Source organism: Rhipicephalus sanguineus, chromosome 8, assembly GCF_013339695.2.
Source record: "Rhipicephalus sanguineus isolate Rsan-2018 chromosome 8, BIME_Rsan_1.4, whole genome shotgun sequence".
NCBI classification, from domain to species: domain Eukaryota; kingdom Metazoa; phylum Arthropoda; class Arachnida; order Ixodida; family Ixodidae; genus Rhipicephalus; species Rhipicephalus sanguineus.
Window position 1 is genome coordinate 47,974,215 of NC_051183.1, and position 15,502 is coordinate 47,989,716.

Genomic DNA, 15,502 nt, shown 5'->3' on the forward strand with positions numbered 1-15,502 from the left:
GAGCCTGTTCGCTCTGGTAGCGAACAGGCTCGTGGTAGCGGCCGTATTCCTGCATGACGTCACAGATTACGAAGCGTTCTTTCCTTCCGTATGAACGAATGAAAAGCGCGAGAGGATGTCGAAAGATACAGACCAGTTCGGGTCCTTGCATTTCTCAGAACACAATGTTAGTCTACTTTTTAGTGATAATCAACTGACTACACACAAACAGGTGCTGAGGACGTCGATGAGGTCACGGAGAAGTGCTGTAGCACTGTAGTTGCGGAACCACTCATAAGTAATATTTCTGGTGTACCTCCTCACCTTAAAATTTAAATGTCAGATGCCGAAATCGCAGTATAGTTAGCTACAGCCTGGTAGAGCACTTCAGATGACTGCCCAACTTTACTTGAAGTGCGCCTAAATGAATCCTCACGATCTTTCATTTTGGATTTCGCTCCCATTTAAATGCAGGCGCCATGGGCAGCCATTGCACCGAAGTCCTCATACTTAGTAGAGCAACGCTATTTGTGGACACTGCGTCTCCTTCTCACCTACCTTGGTGGGAAGATCGTGTTTCGTACTTTCTTGCCAAACGGACATGTCCTATTCATTGGTGATTTCGTTGCGGTAAATAAACTCCAATTATAAGCCACCACTCTGTCTCCTTCTACTACTGGTTCTTTGCTTTGTTTTATTTTTATGTTGTGCCATACAGTACAGTACCAAGCCCTCCACTTTCTCTAAGTCTTACTGCTCTTCAAAGTAGCCGCGTAGTTTGCTAGTAAAGTATAAGTGCCAATTGCGTTTTGATGTCCCGTTAAGGTGCACAACTGAACGTTTTTGTAGAAGCAGAGATGAAACAAACAATAAGATGTGTAAGTGCCCGTTATCTTTGCTGATACACACGAAACGAAGAGTCAGTGCACTGTCACGCGCACTTTCTGATATTGGTTGCTGTATTTTGTCTCAGTGTCAGCTTCGTAGCATCCGTCTGTTGTTCCACATTCGATGTTTAGTTGCAGGTCTCGTGGCGGACCCTGTCATTGCATCCTGCTGTCATTCCTTCATGAGAACCGCAGAAGCAAGCACGACGTCCCCATTGTTATCTCAATCAGCATACATCTACAGTCACCGTCAAAAGTTTAAGGACCTCGAGTCACAAGAAAAAGCTGAATATTTCTGTTGCTTCGGCAGGCAGCCTTGAATTGAGATTTCGGGCCTGTTCTAAAACACGCTAACAACATGCACTGTGCAATTTGACCGGATACCGTCACAAATTGCTGATAAAGTGAACCTTTTCTCAGACCTAGTAGTCTCCAAGTTTTTGACACACATAGTACACAATGCATGCAACGCGTTCTCAGATTGCGTCAACCACCCATTGCCGAGAAGGTGCGTAAATAAATTACGTAGATCGATCTTAAATAGGAAACCATTTGTCGACTACATCAGTTTTCTCCTGATTTGCATACTGTTGCAGTAATAAGGCATCAATAATATCTTATACACATATTCTGCATAAGTACACACTTACACACTTCCTTACCTTAATTTAATCTCAAACATCATCAATTCACCTTTCTTCTTTGACTAGCTATGTAGTCGCTGTCGACGTTCAAAGCACAATTGCGAAAAGCAATCTGTCTGGCATCTAATAAGTGTACGTGCTAGGTCTGTCACATCAAGCATATTTCCTCGTTACATGCGAGCTATTTATTTTGGTGGAAGAAGCGTCTGACAGTTAATAAATCTTGTCAAAATATCTCTCGCTACCACGTTATGGATTCGCAAGCACAGTCTCCCTACTGCAAAGGTACGTGAATTAAGTGATCTTTGTTGCCGTCATTGCTGCACATATATCAGCACACGTACGTTTGTGTTTGGGCGAATTCTCACCAATTACAGCACCTACTCGGACCTTTTTTCCCGAGCCATAATTTCGCCCTTACATACATACATACATACATACATACATACATACATACATACATACATACATACATACATACATACATACATACATACATACATATATACATACATACATACATACATACATACATATTCTTTTCGGTTAGTCCTGAATTGCCACACATGTAAACTCTCTTTAAAGATGCGCGTTGGAGGCGCGGCTTTGCAAGTTAACATGTATCATAAAGAAAGTTATGGAGGTGGCCAGTCAAGGCTAACCGAAAAGAATAACAGGTACGCTTTTTTTCAGAGTACCGGTGAGAAAAAAGACCATCCATTTCGCTCATGCATGCTGCAGGTGAGACGAAAGGGGATATTGAATAAGTCAAGGTGGATGCGGGTCGACACCATGAATGTGCACACTAGAGGTTGTACGTACATTAATGTATGCTGTCTAAGGCCCGTGCACTCAGATAACTTCGTGTAACGGACCTAGGGTCTTTTTTTTTAAATTTTAAGGGAGCTATGGATGTGTTCACGAAGCTCAAGAATTTCCGCGAAAAAAAATGTTCCAGAGTACTCGTATTTCGTATTCAAATACAGGGGAGGGCGTGTACTGAAGAACATGATTGTATTCAAAAGTACGACTGAATATCGTCTGGTCAAGGAAAATCTATTGTTAGGCAATACGAATGACCATTGTGAAATAAGGATTTGCCTACGGATCCCGAAACGCCATTTTGTTTCGACTCTGAATGGTCAGTAGCCTGTATCACCCCAAACGATATTTACAAAATGTTATTGCTGCGTTGGCTCTGAGGACGTACGCATTGTCATGCTTCATCTATGCAGGGCCGAGGGCCTGATGACCGGCAGTTTGGCTTAGTCATAGACCACAGCAACCGCTAAAATGACTTCGTCACGCTTCAAGGGGGGAAGACGCAGTGGAGGCATGAAGGAGATTTCAGCACAGCCCATGACATCATGCAGCAGTACAGCTGCTATTGACCTGTAGTGAATTTTGTCTTACTCACAGATGCACCTACGAAATTGTCAGTAAAGGTTTTCAAATGCCCTCGAGTCACTGTCAACTCCCACTTGCACCAGATGTGTATGAACGCCAATGAGAACTATTCAATGCAAGATTTTTATCAGCTGCCCCCTGTACCGGCATCCAGCACGACACTACAGAAATAACAAAGTTGTTGTTTGAGGAGCTTTGCTTCGAAAGGACATTCAGGCAGAATGTACGTTATGACCCAGAGGCTGGATCGCTTCGCAGTCAATGGAATTCTCAAAAATTTACGCCAGCTCCAGAGCTAAAAAGAATGTAGCTCTGTTTTCTTTTTCTTTCATACTGCTGAGGTTTTTAAGAGAGAAGAACTTGGACAAGCGTCTGTAACAGAAATGTCGCGTACTGCGCAAGAGTGACCGACTGTGACTGACTCTGTGTGTGCTGTGTCATGTGCTATCTTTCTCTCTTTCTCTTTCCTCTCCATCTTTATAACCCCCCCCCCCCCTATTCTCATGTGTATGGTAGCAAACCGGTTTTTCTAAACTTGTTAACCTCCCTGCCTTTCCTTCTCTACTATTTCGTCTCTTTTCTTTTCTTTCATATTTCCGCAAGGACCACAATTTGCACGAACGTCAAGTACAACATTACGGCAATGCACCTGCAAGCACCTAAGTAGTGATAGTCTTTCCGGCCCACTTCATTAGAACATGCGAGGCCTTCTCTCACAGCTGTGGATGTTCTTCATTCGGAAATAATGTATTCAGCACGTATCTAGAAGAGACAACGAAACAACACGAAGCTACCGCTGTTTATAACAAATACATGTTTACAAAATGGAGGCGGTTGAGGGATGTGTGTATTGCCCGTTTGCGACAGAGAAAAAGAAAAGAAATGGGAGAGACGTGACACGGCGCATAGAGTATATGGGAGCAGCAGATTTCTTGCGATGCTTGCAACGCCACAGCTTACATCCCAGATGTACATAGAATTTATAAGGGCTGTGCGTCCATTGTTTCCATTCGTACGAATGTCTTATCTCCAGGAGTCCGTATAGCCATCTGCTCAAAGTTTTGATAGTAGCCACGACATCGCGACACCTTTATCAATGTCGTCGTGCTTCCGATCCTCCAATACGAAATCCAAATGACCTTTCTGCTCAAGACGGAGCAGGGAGCAAGCAAAAGTAATCGCCGCAAACAACAAGTGCACCGGATGACTTGAGTGCCTTTGCGGGTAAACAGAAAGAAAGAATGAGGACTCTGCCGGAGAACAAAGCGAAATCTAGGAGATGCAACCGGTGCGGCGTACATCCCGATTCTATTCCCAGAGGCTTTTTTTCTTTTTCTTTTGAGAAACGAACCCACTCTGCCAATTATATCATCACAGCTTGCAGTAAGCAGGCCGTGTATGTACGGCATGGTTCTTATTGTTTAGAGCCCAGTTCTCCCAACCTTGGTGTTAAGTTTAGGGTGGCCTAGGAAAAAGCACTTGAGCTAAAAAGGCGAACGCTTCTCTTCCCCACATAAGTGTTAAGCAAGAGGCGTACTAGAACATTTATAGCAGGGGTCTCAAACAGCCGTGCCGAATGCGGCTCGCGGACGTTTCGCTAGCAGCCCGCGCCTCAACAAGGAATAAAATGTTTGCGACTTTGGTAAATGATACCCCTCGCGTTATTTAATCGCCTATTGCAGCTAAAACGCTTTGTTCGGGTAAGTTACTGAGGTGGGTCTGGTCTCAAGCACTTTTGTTCGTGTTACTGTTGAAACATAACCATGGAACAAAACCTCCATATTTCAGAATCGGCGTCCAGATTTGAGTCATTCTTGATATCAGTATTGATATATTTCTCGAATCCTGACGCCAAACCCCCTTCAGAAATGATCCATGCATGAGATGTGGGAAAGGTGATCTGTTCGAGATATCGAATGTGCAGAATGTTCGGCAAGACCACTGGGCACAGTTGCTCGATGACTACGCATGAAACTGAACGGGTCCACTTAAAATCTCGCAGCTGTTCCCTTAAATATATATGTAGATTTTTAAAATGGCTGATTGGGGTAGTTGGTGATTCATGATGCCTAAATATACGAGCGCGCAACTTAAACAGGGACTTCAGAAGACGCGGACAAGGGCATTAAATATATGTAGGACAGTATATATATGTAAGGACATAAATATATGTAAGGACATTAAATATATGCAGAGACAGGTTTCGGCAGTAATTATGTAGAGATAGAGAAGGAACCGGCACTCGCGTTGCCCTGGTAGAACACTTCTTGTTCTGTTTATGGCGTGCTCACGAGCAACCCCGCCTTCCGCCCGCCTCTTCCTTCGTCTTTGCGATGCATGGCGTTTCCCGCCGTTTTTCCGCTGTAGACGCAACGATATCCATGCCAAGATAACTGGCATTATGACGAGCGTAAAAAATACGGATAGAATATGTGGAGAGAATTACGCTGTCTCAAACAGCGACGTCCATGTCTGTCCTCCCTTTTTCCTTCTTTTTTTAAGAATTCTGCTTCTCGAATCTGAACTATTCACTGGATTCGGGCATTTCGGGTGGCAGAAGGGTTAACCGCTCCGTCACTGCGGACAGAACGCGCCACTTCGAAGCCAGTACTGACCGTGCTATATAGTGTCTTCACTGAAACGGACATGTGCAGCAATAGTCTGAGCACGGAAACTACATGCAGCATCTTAGAGGAACAGAACTCATCCTAGGCCTAGGCGGTTCTGTCGCGAGCGTCTTCCTTTTGCGTGTGTCCTATTTGTGGATAACTATGTCCTTCCTATTTGGGCAAAACGGGGGTTCAGTATACCTGAACTCTGCGTTTTGTTTTTCGGCTGTTACCGATGCACATAGCAATGAAAAATCACCTCGCGTAAATATGGAGGTGCATTGAGCGCGAAATATCGAAAAATACGAAACTTGCGTTACTGTGATAATGTGTCATGTAAAGCTACTCCAACACATTTTAATACTACGAATGCTGCTTTTTAGAAAAGTCAGGTTATTGTCTATATGAATGAATTATTTTAAATTTCAATGTCGGGCTCCACATTTCCCTGCTCGAGAGTTTATCCTGTGTAAACGCATATTTAGACGCAAGCAAATAAAAAGAGACCCCAAAATGTTTCATGAAAACGTGTTTCGAAGTATCAATGCTACGGTATTAGATACAATGAGTAAAACCAGGGTAATCGAAGTACTAAATTTAACTCAGACCCCTTAACCCCCCCGTACTCGCTTACGACGAAGCTCCGACATGGCATGCCACTCACCTGTATGATAGATATTCCGACGTTCAGGTACACGGACACTACTCCGTCGAAACAGCGGCGAAGCTAGGGATGGATGTTAGCATAACGAATCCTTTCAAGCACCCAAGTTTTCACGACTCACACAGCGCACTCAGGCTCCCGAACGAGGATCCTTGATGCAAAGCACGAGTGTCGCTTACATACGAGGTGTAGACGAGTTGTAGACGAGTTGTAGACGAGCTCTAGACAAGCTCTAGACGAGTTCACGAACTCCGCGCATTGCCATATCACGCCGCACAAACACGTGGATGAAAACCATGATTTCTCCGTTTTTCTCCGCTTCGTCTTCGAGCAGGCACGACGGTAGACAAATGTACACTGCACGCACAATCCTTTCAGTCTAGTTTAGTCGAAGTATACCTCAACCGGCATAAGACACTGGTTGTTCACCGTAATGGGCATAAAGACGAAAGCGACCGCCTCCGCCAAGGCGAATGCTCCAAGAAATATAAGAAGGATTGCGGGCAGGCAGCAGCGCGGCGAGCCGACTGCGTGGGCGATGGTTGTGACGCACGGCGCAACAGAAAAGCAAGCGCGCCGAGAGAGCGCCGAGCTTCTGTAGCGGATAGCGTCGCGGGCGACACTACTAACGCCGGGTTTTGAGCCACAGCGTGTTTTTTTGTTCTCTTGTTTCGCCAACTGTCGCGGAGCTCGCAACGCGCGCGCCGCACACGCGACTGCAGCGACAGTCATCCGAGCGGCGGCGGCGCAGGCACGTTCGGGGAAAGAGAAAAAAATAATGGAGAGGAGAAAAGAAGAAGGACGGGGAGAGAGAGAGAGAGAAAGCGTTTGTTCGAGCGCATAAAATAAGAGAGAGAGAGGAACGCACTAATTTGTCATCTCACTCTCTCCACTAGTTTCTTCGACACGTGTTTGTTCCAAGTCGCCGAGATAAAAAGCAAGGGAGCCGCGTGCCAGCGACTGTAGCGCCACACGGCCGTTGTTTGCTTTACTAAAAGCTCGGGATCTCGTCTCGCTCACGCTATCCTGTTTTTCGTTGCCTGCGTCCACGCTTTCAAATATATCCTCCCGTTTCGGACGCACAAATTCGATCAGTTCGGGCAGTGGCCTGGGGACAACCACGTTTTCCACATTCTGCTTGACCCCCGCCGCATTCTTCTCTGCAACTTCGCACCATTGCTCCCCACGCTTTCCACGAAGACTCCTAATAGAAATTGGTGCAACTCACGCGCGGCCATGGTTCGATCAGTTTCGGAGGCTAGCCGCAAAGCGCCAGCTCGCGTGCCGCGTGTGTGTGGGAGGGATTGATAACAGGTTCGAATTATGTACAGCGCGCTCCGAAAAACATTCTCTGTTATTTTGTCTCGCATCTATCTGTATGATTCTTGGGCGAATCCTACAAGTGAACTTTCCCATTTACATACGTCATTCAGCCCATCCATCGATCTTTTAATGTTCACGCACTTTCTCTATTCTTACCCAGCGCCAGACCCACGATTTTAAAGATCACAATTTTTTCTAAAATATGTAAAGGATTCCCCGGCAGTATGTTTGTTATAGAAACCAAGAATATTTTCCTCAAGATCCATCATTATTGGAAGGATGGCTAACATGTGCAGGAAAATAATATATATTTTCATATTTGTAGCAGCCGTGGCTCGCTCAGACAGAGATGTAGCAGACGGAAGTTAAATTATTATAAAGATCACAATTCTTTCTAAAATATGTAAAGGATTCCCCGGCAGTATGTACGTCGTAGAAACAAAGAATATTTTCTTCAAAATCCATCATTGCTGGAAGGATGGCTAAAATGTGCAGGAAAATAAAATATATTTTCATATTTGTAGCAGCCGTGGCCCGCTCAATCAAAGATGTAGCAGAAGGAAGTTAACTTGCGGCGCAAAAAGAGTTTGTTCCTTATACATCGTCACTTGACGATTCCTCATTGAGGAATCATTTATGTTGGTACATCGGATGTCTCAAAAGTATTGCAAGCGAATTCAGCAGCAGGTTTCTGAGCTTAAAATAACAAAAAAAAATTGTAGCATGGGTAGTAAATGTAATATGCTTGATTATTCTTCTTGCTTATGTATTAGAACATTCCGAATAACCTGTGCCATTTTTATCCCGCATCACTGATTTTGGGTTAGATACCAATACCCCAAGTAATGTGAAACTCAGTTGACAATGCCGTATATGAACCAACTACTGTCACTCTCGGTTTCATACTTAAAACCAATATGGCTGATAACGCCCTAAAAGTAATTGGGATATTCGTGTTCTTGAACAAGAGTTGCAGGAATGTACGAAATACAACACGATATCTAATTGCCTTTTCTGGGCAAAGTAAGTGAAAAAATATTATTCAGTCACTTCAGTAGCTGCATTTATACGTTTCACTTGCCCATAACACGTAGGGTTGGTTTTGCTGCTGTCATTTTCAAAATGCCAACTGTTCTATTTTGCTTGGATGACTAAAACAAATATTCCAAGTATGCAGGTTGCATCGTGAGTTCGTACACCATTTTAAGACGTTTCCGAAGTATATGACACCAATAGTCATCACCTTCCCTTCACAAACCTAGAAGCTTTTGCTGTTTTAGGTGTCACCCTTAACTTGATCACAAACAATTTACTAGATAGAAGACAGCCGGCTTGAATGACGAAATCTTTTTTATTTAAAACAGATATTTCAAATCTCAATCTATCTCAAGTTTCATGACTTGATCCGTCGATTTCTGTAATAGATTATTGATTCACCTGGCATTAATTGCATGTTGATGACAACACAATTTCTTTAACTCCTAAATGTACTTCTTCGCCTGACATGAAAGGTGAGTGGTATACCTTACCGCGTAACTTAAATGGTGCTTTGAAACCGGTCGATTAATCACTCGTTTCAGCATCATCCTTCATGAAGCGAGCTTAATGAAGTACATTAATTTTCATAGCATTTGCACCAGCACACTTCAACGATGGCGTGAACACGCTGAGATTTGTTAAAGTGATAGAGTAGTCTTATTAACTGCATCAGTCTGTTCTTCCCTCTTAAAGAGAGTGCAGACTGGTACATAAGGTATCAAGCACGAATAAAAGTTATCCAGCTACAGAGTTGGCGTGCGCACTACTCCCATTTGAGATGCTTCGGGCGACTCCTGATCGAGAACGCGTTTTCTGAGGCTGGGAAATGAAAATGGCGTGTTTGGTGGCGAACGTACGGCGTTCTTCGCACGCGGTCGTACGGAGCCGCTTGGCTCATTTTTGGGGTGGAGAGAGTGAGTTAGTCTCACGCAATCCCTCAGGAATAGAAGCTGGCGTGCCTTCCGCTAGTATCGAGCAATATTACGTTGAAGAAGCCCATTTGAAGAAAGCCCCGGCACGGCTTCTCTCGATACAACTGGGTGAGATGTTTCCAAAATGTTTCATTGCGCCTTAGCGTTTTGCTTTTTTCGAGCAAGAAACAAGAGGGGTAAAGAGATGGGAAGAACCGTTATCGACAGCATCCCAAACGCAATTTCACAAGCACTGCAACGAGTGAGCGTTTGAACAACAGGAAGAGTTAACAAACATAGTAACTTCCATTTCATGCAGCTGTAGTGAAAGAAAATTTGTTTCCGATGTAGAGTAGACATTTCCCCTCCAAGAACAGCTGTCATACGCACATTATTTCCTAGAAACACACAAGATGTTAAAAAGTACAGCGTCGTTTAATAGCAAGACACATGGAATTCTTTTCTAGTAGCTGACGTAGTTGTGTTCCAAACGGGTGTCTTGAAGGGCCAGTTGGTATATGATACTGCGTGGAAACAGCGAGAAAACGGGACTAAGTAGTGGGAACACGCAACACAAGCGCTAGTGACAGTGTTTTTGTCAAGTTAAATTTGTATCTTGACTCGTGGCGGACCTTTCTTTAAATTTCATCACTGTGACCACGTGACAGTTCATGTTTTGTTTCTTTTCAGTTGTTATTTTTGGTATATCTTTTGCGATGCAATAAAGTTACGCCAGTTGTTCGTCAGCGCTTGCGTTGCGTGTTCCTGTTGTTAGTCCCGTTTTCGCGCTGTTTCCACGTAGCAGTGTCCCACTGAAGTGGAACGGTCACTAAATTTATTCTTGCCATCTTGGTGTGGTGCCATAGTACAGAAATTCATTGGCAGTTTCAGGCACGACATTTTAAACCTCAAAAATTGGTTAGAGGCATATTGTTGTCTTAAACAGAGATGGTGTTCAAAGTAAACAACCCATTTACGGTGAGAGAATTGAAATTTCTCTCGCGATTCAAAATTTACTAGCAAGCCGGAAAAGGAAAATGTTTCCAAATATAGTATAACCTGTTTAGGACGCCTTTAAAAAAGAAAAGTTTGTGTTTTTGAAAGGTATCAAATGACGTTTCCACAAAAACTATAAACGGTATTTTGGCAATCTTTAATTTTCTAACTCTAACGGCATTAAATTTTTTCGGTCTGTAAGCTACAAGAAGGCTGATGAGAAAACTGGCCTCTATTTATGTCAGCTCTTAGTTCCGAAGAAAGACGCTTTTGCGATACACTTTTGCTATAAGTGACGTCTCTGCAGCTCTTAAATTTTGAAATCTGAAATTTGAGTCAACGTGAACTTTTCGCGTACATCCTAGCTTACAAAATCACAGCGAGCACTCTGTCCCTGTGCGCTATCGTAGCTTCCAAATCTGTCGAGGTGAATCATAGATCTACATTACACGTCAACAAATATGCCGTCCATAAGACTCCTCCGCATCTCGTACTCTTTCACAAGTCACGTTTTCTGCACGTTCACACTGCTATTTCCGTGCATGTCCGGATTGCTTGGCATATAACTATGAAACTGTAAGCAACATTAAATAATATCACCCTCGTCGTCATCCTGTTTTTCTATCCGGTAAAGAATGAAGGTCTCTCCCGATATCCAGTTTAACGCCTGGTCCGTAAGCTACAAGTAGGCTGATGAGAAAACGTAGTCTCGTTCCTCGCTTTGGGCTTCGTAGTGACAAAATTTACAGGTATCTCTTAAATGACTCCTCTTAGTTCCAAAAAAAAAGACCCAGTTGCCATAAGCTTTTGCTATGTCACATCTGTCTAGTTCTTAACTTTTGAAAACTGAGATTTGCGTCAATCTTAACTTTTAGCGTGATCCTAGCTTACAAAACCATAGCGAGCATTGCGTCACCGTGAACTATTATAGCTTGGAAATATATGGAACGAAGTCATCGATCTTCATGACGCGTCAGTAAACTTGCCGTTCATACCCTAGCACAAGCCATGTTTTCTGCAGGTTTGCGCTGCTACTACCGCATAATTGGTCTGCATATTTTTCTATTTACGTGACAACGAAAATTCTTACGCGAACGAAAAAAAAATCGCGTCCCTGGGCGATTGAGTTCTCGAGAGGTTCGACTGTATATCCGTATGGCTTGTCATAGAACTATGAAACCGTAAACGACACTACATAATATCACCCTCGTCATCAGCTTATGTTTCTGTTCACTGCAGTATGAAAGCCTTTGCCAACGATCCCCAGTGTACCGCCGTCTTGCTACAAATTAGAGCTTGACGTTCCATGGAACCCATTCCGCCACTCTCACTTGTATTAGGAATGTATATTCTTCTACCTTGAATGTATTTCATTCACTAAATTTTGTGCCGTTATGTATTCACTCAGAAGATAGGTGCAAGATTTGAAAAACTAGTTTGCAAGCTTGAGTGGATGTCCCGGTACGCCATTACGATGCCTTGAGTGATTGCCAGGCTTCTCTCATAGAAGATAGCTCGGTCGTAAATACCTACAATTGCATGTATTTCTCCTCAGGCAGCCAGCTTTCGCGCGTAATAGCAAAATGCAGCCCCGTGTTTTATCATAACGAAGCTTCTTACACCTTTAACATCAGCCAACCCCTCCCATCCGTTAACACAATTTGTCGTAGTATGTCGATAATTATGAAATCGTTAACCGTCGTGCCTTTCCCTAACCGTAGTGCCTGTCTGTTAAAGAAAACTGCTAATGCAGCGCCACGCAGCGGATTTTCCGCGTATTAGTAGCTTCTGCGTATCGCTATAACAGCCATAACATCCATAACAATAACAACTAGAATGACTCAACTTGCAGCTCCAGAAGTAAACACATGTACATTGGCATCGAAATGATGCTCGCTTCTGGTTTTCCTGCAATGCTCTTGCTCGGTGCTCACGTCTTCGCCATAAACGTACGGTGGTGTATGTTTTCGCTCGCCCACGGACATATTGCTGGAGTGCCCATCATGCTTTCCTCCGAACGAATCCTCGTGTTCAGTGATTGGCCGCAACGCAGTATATACAGAACATACAAATGGAAGACTAAGTTGCTCCTATGTTGCTTAGCAATAAACCGAGTAAAAAGTGCAGCACGCCTGTTGGAGATTCGGATGCTAGTCGTCGTTAGAGCTTGCACGAACTGCTTCTGCACCATGTGCACACATAGATGGCGACATGGACAATATATAAGTGGACGAAGAAAAAGAAATAGTGGATCACACTTTCAATACTTTGAGAGGAATTCAGTATTAGTTTATACCTTTTATAAAGCGTTTTTTTAACGAAGCAAGGGCGACAATTTACTTGTCACTTAAGCTAGGGAAAAAAAGAGTTGAAAACTTCTTTTTTTTATGTAGATCAAATTGTAAGGTGCGTTTAAGCATATGCATCCCCTGATCTTCTCTTTCCCTTTCTTCTTCCATCCGTTTCCCTTTCCCGCGGTGTAAGGCAGCAAACAACGTACATTCCGGTTAATTCCGGTGCCTTTATTTTGGCCTTCTTTCTTTATACTCTGGAACGAATAGAAAAACAAACTGTACAATAACTTTTAACGCGATAGCGTTAGAGAGCTCGTATCGCAGAAATTCCGCTCTTCGGCGTCGGGGCCGTTGGTTGTGAGCGAAAAATCATCATCTTGTCCGTGACCGAAAAATCGGAAAAGCTGCAAATAAAATAAATAATAAAAATGTTGGGTCAGAGTGAGAATCGAACCCAGGCCGTCTGCGTGGCAAGCAGGTGTTCTACCACACAGCCACGCCACTTTTTTTTTTTTTTTTTTTTTTCTTTCATGGTATTTATTCAACATAGGATATCACTTGAAAGCAATTGAATACAGACAAAGAACTAATATGTTGATTATGCTCTTATCGCAACACAATGACGAACAGAAGGCACTACAGAATTCGCAATCACCTCTATAGCGGATACATCACATAACTGATTTTTCAATTGTGTGCTAGAACAGCGGTAAGGATAAGCACCTCACCAATGCCGTATACCATTCTGGTTGATATTCCATTTGCTCGTAGACATCTCTTAGCTGAGTGACCAACCTAATGAAGTGGGCTGTTGAGGAAACTATCGGCTCTGCGTTTCTCTGCAACATGCGCGTCTTCCACAGGCTATGCATTCCAATGAGGAGAAACATGTCGAATGGTACGTCATTACAACTCGCTGGCAAGAGATATCGCACGGAATGGGAATTTAGCACAAAGTCTTTTTGAAGAGTTCGTTGGAGCACATCCCAAAATAAGATTGCATCTCTGCAGTCTATAAAACAATGTTCAATTGTTTCTGGCACATCACACAGAGGACAATCAACGGACGACACAAAAATGTCTCTTGAACGAAGCCAAGTCTTCACAGGCAAAGTCTCTGAATGTAATTTAAAAAAGAACGTTTTTGTCGATGGTGTCAGCGGCATTTTACGTATTCGATCTAAGACATCATGTCCTGGCAGTCCCAAGTATTTTGCACGATAAAGTGGTGGCGGAAACAGCATCGCTATTAAATCTCTGTAAAGATTTTTGCGTGATACACAGTACAAATATTCATTTGAAAACCTAACTGTTAAAAACGAACAGAGAAATAAACTTCCCGCATAAATCCCCATAAACATGGTCGTGGAGAAGAATCGGATGAAACTACTAGATCAGGTAGCACATTAACCAGGTTTACCTGCAAGAATGCTCGAATAATAGGGTGAGAAGCGTCGCGGAAAAAGAAGTAGCGAGATACAATTTGCCACACGTACAGATGTACTAGACCTAGCCCACCTGCACTAACTGGTCTGAATAGATTGTCTCGTCTCATGGATTCATATGTTGATGACCATATAAATGTTGCAAATTTACGATGAAAGCTCTGAATATGCGCTCTAGCACAATGCAGCACTTGTAGTACATAGAAAAGTTTTGTAGCCAAAAACTTGTTGCACGTTTCCGCTTTACCGAAAATTGAAAGGTTATGTGGTATGAACAACTACCGAACAGTGTTTAGTGCTAGTACTTCTGCTCAGAATGTTCAACTTCTCGATCAATTCGTGTCCCTCATTAGACCATTAACAGATGAAGATTGTTCACTTGTAAGCGGTCCTGTTACTCAGAAAGAGCTAGAACTTGCCATCGATCAATTGCCTTTATCGAAAACACCAGGCCCTGATGGAATATCAGGTGAATTTTATAAGGCTTTTAAGGGACGTCTATGTCCCATTCTAATGAGAATTTTCTCAGAGGCGTTAGAGATCGAGGCTTTTCCACAGTCTTTCACAAAAAGTCACACAATTTTGATTCCAAAGAGTGCTGATAAAGAAAAATTACGTCATGCTGATGGTTACAGGCCCATAACGTTATGTAACGTAGACTATAAGATTTTTGCCAAGATTTTAGCTAATCGGTTGCAGTTTGTAATGTCGATTGTTGTTGGACCCCATCAAACATGTGGACTGAAAGGCCGTTCTATACAGACTAACATCCACATCGCTCGTACTATTCTAGATTTTTGCTCAAATTCTTTTGACCAACTTGCATTACTGCAAGTTGACCTCGCAAAGGCATTTGATCGTGTTTCTCACTCGTTTCTGTTTTCCCTTTTAAAGCAAGCTAATGTGGGCTCAACATTGTTAAAAGGAGTGAAACTTTGTTATAATAATTGCTCTACCCGCCTAATAGTGAACGGTCATCTCTCGCAACCTATATCTATCAGCTCTTCTGTTAAGCAGGGATGTCCTATGTCGCCGCTCCTTTTTTCTCTATACTTAGAACCGATGTGCTTGCATATTATTCAGTCTCACAATATTCATGGCTTCAGACTGCTAGAGAATGAAGTTAAAGTTTTAGCATATGCAGATGACATTGCCTTTTTTTGTACTGACAAACCCAGTATTGAAAGGATTGTTGATGCAGTAGAGCAATTTGGTAGCGTCTCAGGCGCACAGGTAAACTATTCTAAGAGTTCAGGTTTGTGGTTTGGGTCATGGGGATCTACACCTGATCAGTTTGCCGGTATT

The 15,502-nt window shown here is 43.1% G+C and overlaps 1 protein-coding gene across 3 annotated transcripts in view; it reads right to left on the bottom strand.

Moving 5' to 3' along the window:
- The window catches only part of LOC119401832 (synaptotagmin-1), a 143,624-nt gene that overhangs the window by 89,654 nt on the left and 38,468 nt on the right, over positions 1-15,502 (bottom strand). For 2 of the 3 annotated variants that reach the window (XM_037668825.2, XM_037668822.2), the window contains exon 1: positions 6,191-6,802. The exons of the other annotated variant lie outside the window; for it this stretch is intronic. The gene's annotated coding sequence lies outside the window, so the exon portion shown is untranslated. Of the gene's footprint in view, positions 1-6,190; positions 6,803-15,502 lie in introns of those variants that run through there. 3 annotated transcript variants of the gene reach the window in all.